General features: G+C 47.4%; 1 protein-coding gene across 1 annotated transcript in view; it reads right to left on the bottom strand.

Annotated features, from left to right (window-relative positions):
- The window catches only part of ROR1 (receptor tyrosine kinase like orphan receptor 1), a 369,596-nt gene that overhangs the window by 18,579 nt on the left and 340,798 nt on the right, over positions 1-10,219 (bottom strand). The window lies entirely within an intron of this gene.

Genomic DNA, 10,219 nt, shown 5'->3' with positions numbered 1-10,219 from the left:
CGTTCTCCTCCCCCAGGGTACCCCCTCCCAGGGTGCCCCTCTCCTTCTCCCCTCCCAGGCCCCCCTCCCCATGCTGAAATAGGCAGGGTCGGCAGGGTGGGGCAACTCCAAGAAATGAGTTCTCATCACCAGTAGATTACAGATTGTTTCTATCAACACAAGCAACTTCAGTTAGGAGAGTTGAAAAGGTAAAAGTTTAAAAGTTTAGAGATTCCACCCGGGCATGAAAATTGTGTTTTTGTGTGAATCTGAGGCTCCCTCCTAGTGTTCCCTTCCCAGGAACTGACTGTCCAGTGGAGGGGGGAGGGCGGCATTTCTGTGACACCCACAATTAGCGCAATGGCACTGTTTAAAATAATGATAATGATAACAACAAAACAGCTAATGTTTTAAAGCGTTTGAGGGTTTACAAAGTGCCTTGGCACGTGTGATCTCCTTGGATTCTAACAGGAACGCCTCTGAGCTAAGTGCTATTATTGTCCCCATTTTACAGATGAGAAAACTGACGCTGGGAGAGGTTAAGTGACGTTCCCAGAGCTCGTAAGTGTCTGGTGCAGGTCTCTGACTCAGGGCTTCCTGACTCCAAGTCTAGCATGCTACCCACTAGGCTGCACTGTCTTCTACAACAGGCAAATGCCTGAATGAGCAAACCTCAGATCTTTGGACTCCTGGAACCTTCCTCTCTCAGCAGCCAATTCGGAGTGACGGAGTCTGGTGTCAAGAGCTCTGTATTTGAAATCAGCACCTTCCTTCGAGCCTTAGTTTTGACCCTTTCTATCTGTGTGTCTAGGGTCTAGCCTCTGGGACTCAGTTTCCTCATCTGTAAAATGAGGGGGTTGAATTAAATGACCACCAAAGGCCCTTCCAACTCTGACTCTATGATTCTAGTCCAGTTTGATTCAATAAGCATTTATTAAGTGCCTGCTGCATGCTGAAACTGTGCTGGCTGCTGGAGACGTTAGGCTTAAAACCCAAATAATCCCTGCCCTCCTTGAGCTTCCTTTGGTGTTTAAATCAGGTGCACACAGAACATGAAGACACCCTTGTGGGCTTCTGGAAATCACAGCCAGGTCAAATCTGCAAGCATTTATTGTAGTGCTTGCTGGGTGCCAAGGTCACGTGTCCTTGCCCGTCCCATTCCCCATTCTCATGGACCCACACCCCTAAAAGATCCTCTTCAGTGGTGTCAGCGAGAAGAAAAAAATGCCCTTCCCTGAGACACAGGAGACGAGATTCTAGCCCAGCTGCACTCACTGCTGGCTACTTTTGTGTTGAGATTTGAACTCAGGGCCTGGAGGCCAACCCAACCTGGCATGCTTTCCTTGCTCCTGCTGTCCCTTCAGATCTACTGTTCTAACCACAAGAACCAGAAATGTAACAAATTCTCACCTTCAGGGACTCAACCTTGCTGAATGTATACAGTGGCCCATTTACAAAGTAAAGGTCATGGGGCAGCTCCATGGTGCAGTGGATGGAGCACCAGACCTCGAGTCAGGAGGACCTGAGTTCAAATCCAACCTCAGACACTTGACACTTAACCAGCTGTGTGACCCTGCGCAAGTCACTTAACCCGGATTGCCTTGCAAAAGCAGTAACAACAAAATTAAAGTAAAGGTGATAGCTGCAGTGCGTGTTTGGAACTCTGGAAAATTTCAAACAATGGTTGCATCAGCATCTTTTTAAAGATATGCTTTTGTTTTATTGATATCTTCCATTTTTATGTTGCCTGCATTCGCCACCCCCCCATATCTCTGCCTTCAAGAAAGCCAGACTTCATAAGAAAGAAATTTCTTTAAAAAAAAGAGAGAGAGAAATTTATTCAAATTGATCAATCTTTTGAAAAAATCTGCCATGATGGGCAAACATTCCACACCCACAGACCCTGCCCTCTGCCAAGGAGCAGGAGGAGGGGGGGACCTGTTCATCTCTCATTGGGGCCAAGAGGGTCACTGGGACACTTACTAGGAAGGGCAGCATGATGTGGGGGCCATAACTGAGAGTCCAAGGACCAGGGTTCAAATGTGCTCCTGGCTACCCGGCCCACTTGCTGTTTTGGGGAAAATCTTTGCCTCACTTGATCTCCTGTGTCTCTAGAGCAGGGTCTCCTAACAAGGGACAGAAGGGATCTTATTACCCAAAGTGCCTTGGCCATTCTCATGTATGTGGGCTGTTTCCATCTCTCTGCTTTAAGCAAACCCAATGTTCAATGGTGATGGCTAATATTATGTACTGCTTTAGAGTGAAATAACGTATTTGAAAGGCCTATATAAATGTCACTTTTTTGGTCGATGGCACAGGTTTCATTTCATTCATTCATTTCCCCAAGCCTCATATGGGCTTGTGTGGAAAGGAAGCTCGAAGAGCTTGTGACTTGTCCAAGGTCATCTGGCTCATAATGGCAGCCTTGGGATCTCAATGTAAGTCCCATGAGGCTTCTCCATGAAAATGAAACTTCACATGGACACAAAAGATACCTTAGCATTGATTGTTCATTCCATAAGAGGTTTGGAAGAGCCTTAGTTTTATCAAATTAATAAAAATAAAATATATTAATATTATATGAATATAATAAAAATATAATACAATAAATATAATATAATAAAAAGTTTGCTAGTATCTGGACAACATAATGCAAATTGCAAATAAAAACCCCAACAATTTTAACATAATATTTTTGGGAATGTATTATATACAGAACAGGGTAGCTAGAACGAGAAGCAGCTTGGCATGGTGGATGGAGCTGGCTTCAGAGTCAGAAGATCTGGGTTCAAGTTACCCCTTTCATGTATCCTGGCTGTGTGACCCTGGACAAGTCGCTCAGCTCAATGAAAGTCTCTAAGACTAAAAGCAGCAAAGTAGGGGTGGTCAGCATTTCAGCAGAGGCAGTGGGAGATTTTTCTACTGGGACTTCCCTAGATTAATGACAATGATCGCTAACACGTATAGAGCATTCTGTAATTTGCAGAGTAGTGTTGGAACCTTGCAGCAGATCTGGGAGGTGGCTGTTGTTACTATCCCTCGGTAACAAATGAGGAAACCGAGGCAGACAGAGGTTAAGTGACTTGCTCAGGGTGATGTAGCTTTGAAAGCCCTGTAGGACCCGGCCCCAGTCTACCTTTCCATCCTCTCTGGACAGTACTCCCCATCCTGAACTCTGAGATCCAGCCAAACTGGGGCTCCATTCCCCACCTTTGCATAGGCTGACCCACAGGCCTGGAATTCACTGCCTCCTTCCCTCCGCCTCAGAGTCCCTCAAATGAAGCACCAGCTTCCTCAGGAAGCCTTTCCTGACCCCCTATCTTAGCCACTAGTGCCCCCCCTCACCACTGACTTGTATTACGACGTTGACCACACAGGGCATCTCTAATGGCTTCAACCTGCTCTAAGACTTTGGGGACCCCCGTGTTTCTCTTCATTGACTTGATGTTGATGCGGAACATATTTTTGTAGGTTCTCTGTCTCTCCCATTAGAATGTAAGCTTGTTGCAAGGAGGGAATGTATCACAGCTGTACCGGGGTCCTCAGCCCTCAGCCCAGCCTCGGGCATAGTTGTATGAAGAAATGCCAGGCGATGGGCCCATGTACTGGTTAGCGTCAGAGGCAGGATGTGAGCACCAGGCTTCCTGATGCCAAACCCTGGACTCTACCGCCTGTTAAACATCCTAGATGGATGTCCTGTCACTCTGTCCAAAGCTGAATTCATTGTCTCTCCCTTCTCCCCAACTACTACTCCCTTCTAAACTTTTCCATTACTGGCAAGACTTCTGCCCTCCTCCCAATCAGCCAGGCTCATGACCTAAGGGTGTCCTTGACACCTGTCTCCTCCTCCCTCACCCCGTCTCTCTATCTCTGTCTGTGTTTGTCTTTTTCTATGTCTCTCTGTGTGTGTCCTTGTGTGTTTCTCTGTCTCTCTGTCTCTCTCTCTGTGTCTGTTTCTCTCTCTGTATGTATGTCTCTGTGTGTTTCTCTGTCTTTGTCTCTGTCTCTGTCTGTTTCTCTCTCTCTCTCTCTCTCTCTCTCTCTCTGTCTCTCCCCCTCTCCCTCTCCCCCCTCTCTCTGTTTCTACTTTCCTCACACTTCTCACCTATGCCTCCTTCTCTCCTCTGACGCAGGCCTGGCCTCCTGGTTGGTCTCCCTGCCTCATCTTTCCCCACTCCAGTCCATCCTTGGATCAAGGTGTCAGATTGACCTACTTAAAGCATAGGTCCGACCATATCATGCCGCTATTTAATAGACTTTCCTGGTTCTGTGCTACCGCCAGGATCAGATGTGGAATCCTCTGCTGTTCAAAGCCCTCTAGGACCTAGCCTCTCCAGAGTCTCCAGTCTTCCTCCATGTTCCCTCCCTCCGTGCACTGGTCATCCAGGGACACTGGCCTCCTGGCTGTTGTTGACCCACCATGGGGTCCCAACATACACCAACAACCAGTGGTTTTTCTCTGACTGTCCCTGCCTAGAAGGCCCTCTCTCCTCATCTCCACCTCCTGGCTTCCTTCGAGTTCCAGCTAAATCTTATTTTCTACGCGAGGCTTTCTTGGTCCTCCTTAATCTTAGCCCCTTTCCTCTGACAGCACCCCCACTTTTTCCCATAAATACCTTGTGTGTTTATAGTTTATATGTTGTATCCCCCCTCTCTTTGTTTCCCTATAACCTTACACAGTGTCTGGCATATAGTAGGTGCTTAATAAATGCTAGCTGACTGATTCTCCATTATGATTTGCAGCCACCTTGCGCACTTTTTTGCTGCTTAGTTAATTAGTCATATCTGACTCTTTGTCACCCCATTTGGCATTTTCTTGGCAAAGATGCTAGAGTGGTTTGGCATTTCATTCACCAACTCATTTTATACATGAGGAAACTGAGGCAAACAGGGTGAAGTGACTTGCCCAGGGTCACACAGCTAGTAAGTGTTTGAGGCCAGATTTGAATTCAGGAAGATGAGTCTTCCTGACTTCAGACCCAGCACTCAGTGCTCTATGGCGCCACCTAGCTGCCCCCCTGTACACACTAGGTGCTTACTAAATGCATCAAATTAAATTGAGCTGAAAAGGGTGAGCCAGAGGATGAAAGTCATGGCAAGGGAAAACCTTTCTAAGACTAGCAGCTGTCCCAAAGTGGAATAGGCAGCCTCGCAAGGTCATGAGCTCCCTGTCTCTTGAACTTCTCAAGCATGTGCAAGCTGGCCGAGTTGTGGACATCATATACAGAGGGACAACTACACCGATCTGGAAGGTGTTGCCTTCATAAGGTTCTAGGAATTTAAGGGTCTAGAACGTGTCCAGACCACAAATGTATTATCTTATCCTCTGCATTTGTATCCTGGCACATAGTAGGCATTTAATAAATGGGGTCATGGATTCAGAGCTGGGAGGGACCGCAGGGCCACCTAGCCTAACGCTGTCATTTTACAGATGAGGAAACTGAGGCCCACAGAGGTCAAGGGATTATGAGGTCATAGATGGAGAGCTGGGAGGGACCACAGGGCCACCTAGTCTAGCTCCCTTGTGGGCTGAGGCCCAGGGAGGTGCCGTGACTTGGCTAAAGAGCTGGAGTTGGAACCCTGCCTTTAGCCCCTTTGCAGCTCCCTCTCCAGGCCCCACTGCCTCCCCTAGCCCCTTCCCAGCCCAATCACTGAAGGTGGGCCCCGAAGATGAGCCACACGCCCATCTTGTAACTTGTTAGGGTGGAGAGTTTCCCCAAATCTTCTCCCGCAGAGAATCTGACTTTCGGGGGGTACTCTGTCTAGTGGGTGCCAGCGTCAGTAAGAAACCCTTTAGGCAGAAAGGCCTCAGGCTCAAAAACGCCTTCCTTCCAACTGCTCTGGAGGTTTGGGGCGGCTCATGCTCTTGGCCTGGCTGAAAACGTGGGAAGGCTGGCGGCTGAGACCCAGCTTGAGGATCTCGGGATAAATATAAAAATAACTCTGCCGGAAAGCCTCAGACTTTACAAAGCAGCCCCCCCCCCTTCTTTTCCCTTTTCAAAATTCTCTGTAAGGTTCAATTTGAGTCTGAAGAAAAGAAAGACAAATTGGCCTGTCCCAGGTCTTCTCTGAAAGACGGGGGGGGAAACTGCAGACAAAAGTAGTTATGGGCTGCGCCATTCGCAATCTGGAAAACATCTGCCCTGCCTGGGACTGGGAGCTACCACGGCTGGGAAAAACTCTAGTGACAAACCAGAGCCAGTCTGGGCACCTGCAGGGTCAGCAGGCCTGCGTGCAGGCTTGGGTGCTCTGTGCTCAGACTGATTGGCTCAGGATGAGGACTCAAGAACACACACGCAAACATATACACACACAGGCATGTGTGTATGTGTATGAGCGTGTATGGGTGTAGAGAGACGTGCATGTGTATGTGCGTGTATGGGTGTGTGCGTGTAGAGAGACTGCACGTGTATGTGCGTGTATGGGTGTGTGAGTGTAGAGAGACTGCACGTGTATGTGTGTTTATGGGTGTGTGCGTGTAGAGAGACTGCATGTGTATGTGCGTGTATGGGTGTGTGCACGTAGAGAGACATGTGTGTGTATCTATGCATCTGTGCACATGTAGATGTTTATAAACAGAGAGACATATACATACGTAAATATGCACACTTACACACGTACACACATATGCATACACATATACACACATATTTATTGTTGTTTAGTCGTGTCAGTCACTTTCCATGACCTCATTTGGGGTTTTCTTGGCAAAGATATTGAAGTGGTCATTTGCCCTCTGTTTAAGGCAGGGGGTTGGGCTAGAGGATTTCAGAGTGTCCCTCTGACCCCAGGGTTCTCTGTGAACAATTAATCTATAGAATCATCTTTCTTTTCTGTCTTCCTTTCTTCTCTCTTCCCTTCCTTCTTCCCTGTCACTTTTTCTTTCTTTTATTTTTCTTTCCTTAATTTCTTTCTTTTTCCCTCCTTTCTTAATTTCTTTTTTCTCTTTTTTCATTCTTAATTTCTTTCTTCCCTCTTTCTTTCTTCTCAATTTTATTTAATTTTCAGTTCCAAATTCTCTCCCTCCCCTTACATTGAGAAGACAAGAAATACAAAACCTATCGAGCATAGTCACGCCAGACAAGTTTCTGCACTAGTCATGTTGAAAAAAGAACGGCAAGAAACAAGCGAAGAAAACATGCTTCCGTCCGTGCTCTGAGGCCCTCCGCTCTCATGTGGAGGTGGGCAGTCACTCCTCTCATGACGAGTCCTCCGGGATAGGGGTGGGCCATCCTGCTGACCAGACCTCAGAGTCTTTCATCGCACTTTTGCTCTCACCGTGTGCATTGTTCCCTGGTTCTGCTTGTTTCACTCTGCATCAGTTCATACGCGGACTATTCCTTTCCGGGAACACGAGGGATCCTCGGGATAGCTTGCATTTACACAACACTAATATAGGAAGCCCCCTTGCTGGAATTCCAACCCTGTTCTGCCTGGAATCTTGCCTGAAGGCAGAGAGCTGGGCAGAATGACCTCTCAGAGTCCCCTCTCAGCCCTCTGACTCCAGGGCTTGGTGCAAAGGCTTTACAAGGCCATTTAAGTGAAAGTCAATACTCTTTAAGTTTAATTTATCGTTCCCACTACAAAGCAATTGTCATTGAAAGCCGGGTTGCTCCGCAGTAGCACTGTGGCTGCTCCCAGGCAGCCCTGGGGCATGGGGAGCCTGTTACATTTCAGTGCCACTAAAAATGAATTAAGACCCAACCTGGCCCCTGAAGGACTCCTCCTCACTTTGTTAGAGCGTGCTTCAGGGGTGGCAGGTAAGACTTTTGGTTCCTTATTTTCTTTCATCTTGACTTTAAGATAAGAGGCTGATGGCTTCTTCCTTGCCTTGCCTCGCTTCAGCCTTGATTGATAGGAGAGACAGCAGTCAGATCTGCCTTAGATCTTGTCCTGTGTTTGATCCATACTCTCTATCTGTGGGAGCTTAGGTGAGACAGTTCATCTCGGAAAGCCTTAGTTTCCTCCTCTGCAAAATGGGGGTAATACTTGATTCTCTACCACGAAGGGTTATTGTGAGAAAGGCATTCTATCAGGGAACGAAGGAATGTCAAAGAGGGAATAAATACTATGTTTGGAAATGGGAGAAAACTCGACTTCTCAACCTTGCCGCTAATCAGCTGTGTGTCAAATCTCTGAAGTTTCCATTTTCTCCTCTGTCAAATGCAGATGTTGGACTGGATAACCTCTAAGGTCTTAGATACTCTGAGATGTTGTGTGATGAGACTTGGATTGGGAGTCCTTAAAGAGAACTGGAATTCCATTCCTGCCTCAGCTATCGCTGGCTATGATCTTGGCCTGCCAGCTAGACACTAGTCCTCTCTGGGGCTCCCCTGACTCCTCTCTTCAAAGAAGGCTGAAGACTGGATGATTCCCAAGGTGAGGCGCCTTCCAGATCTCCTCTCATGATCCCCTATGATGATGAACAGTCTGTTTCTACATCAATTGAATTTTTCCATCATTCTCTCTAAGGTCACACATGAATTAGTTGGTATTTACTAAAACTGCCAATTTATGCACATTCGTCTTTGGATGTTTCCATTTGGGGAGCAGGGCACAGAAGATGTGAGAGCCCAATGGTACATCTGTATTTTATTCCTTCTCCACCCCCCTTCCCCACAGTGTTAAGTGTGAATGCATATGAAGTGCTAATTTAAAATGAGAAATATGTAGGCGTCTGAGTTGGGGAGAGTGCAGAACCTCTATCTGCACGTGTTCATTTTCCAGAGCTGGGGAAGGAGGGGCATCGGGAAGGGCCCTTGGAGGAATGTAGGCCAACCCATACAAGAAAAGAATCCACACTGTAGCCTCCCCTGCCAGTGGTCATCCCCCTGTCCCAGGAGGAGCAGCACATTCCATTCTGGACAGCTCCCACTGTTAGGAAGCCATCCTGACATTGAGCTGAAATGGGCCTCTTTGCAACTTTCATCCACAACCTATAGTTGTGTCCTCTGGGACCAAATAGAATCACTCTAATCCATCTGCCCCTTGATGTCTTTCTGATACTTGAAGCCAGACATCACGTCCCTCCCGAGTCTTCATTCTCCTGAGTCACCGCCCTGCATTCTTTCCATGGATTCTCCAGGGGCCCTTCCCTATTCTGATTGCCCTTCTCTGTCCAGAGTAAACTGTGGCCCCCACAACGGTCCCCATCCTCCAGGTGCAACGTAACCAGGGCGGACGACAGCCAGACTCTCACCTCCTTAACCGAGGAAGCCAGGCCTCTCAGTGTGCTCCCGGCAGCTTCCATGCCTGTAGGGCTCCACCATCTCTTTTCAGACTGACCACACATTATCCTCCCCTTCCATATCTGAGGTTCCAAGCTGGCCAACTTGATATTCCAGCTTGTATCTCTGTGCCTTGGCCAGGAGAACCTCCATGTCTGGCACGTTCTCCCTCCCCCTGTCTCTTAGAGACCCTAATTCTATTGAAGGTCAGGCATTTCCTACAGGAAGATCATCTCCTGATCCCTGTGGTAATGAGTGCAAGGACTCCCCCAAACCATTTTGTGTTTCTTGGGATATATTTTCTAAGGGCTGTTCTATTTACTCATCACCCACCCCTCTACCTGTAGTAGAACGTAACCTCCTCAAGAACAGAAGTGATTTTTGTTGCCTTCTCATTTCTTTGAGGGTAGGGATTATTTCATTTTTGTCTTGGAAACTCCAGGTGCTTGGCATGTGCCAGCCACCTATCAGAAGACCTATGAGGCCCTTTCCTGTTCCAGACCTAGCATCCTATTGGTTTTGGAATTGAGGGTGAAAAGCATGGCCCCTGCTTCTTGGCACAGATATGGACTGACTAGGGTTTCCTATGTCCTAGACCTCCTTTGGTAGCAGTGACCCCTCCTTAGAATCATGTTTTTAAATGAATCAAATTAAAATACATTGGATTACAACAAGCTGTGTAAAAAGAGTTATCAAATATATATATATAAAAAAAAGAGTTCACAGAGCTCAGTCAAGAGCTCCTGGCCCAGAGAATAGGGCTGGACTTCCAAGGCTCTGAGGTCCCTTCCAGGTTCATAGCTATGATTTTTTGGTCCATCAGGTTACTGTTACCTGAGCCTCTAGAATACGCATTTCCTTTGGGAGGAGAATTTTGCCTTGTGTGGGGAGACTGGCCAAGATCAGGCTAACTCTGGGGTGTGACAAGAGATATAGCAAATACTACCCTCCTGTGTGCATGTGTACACACACACACACACACACACACACACACACACACACACACACACACA

Source organism: Vombatus ursinus, unplaced genomic scaffold (assembly GCF_900497805.2).
Source record: "Vombatus ursinus unplaced genomic scaffold, bare-nosed wombat genome assembly UNPS02009824.1, whole genome shotgun sequence".
In the NCBI taxonomy this organism is placed as follows: Eukaryota; Metazoa; Chordata; class Mammalia; order Diprotodontia; family Vombatidae; genus Vombatus; species Vombatus ursinus.
Note: the sequence above shows the minus strand (reverse complement) of the source record. Positions and strands in the feature narration are given on the sequence as shown.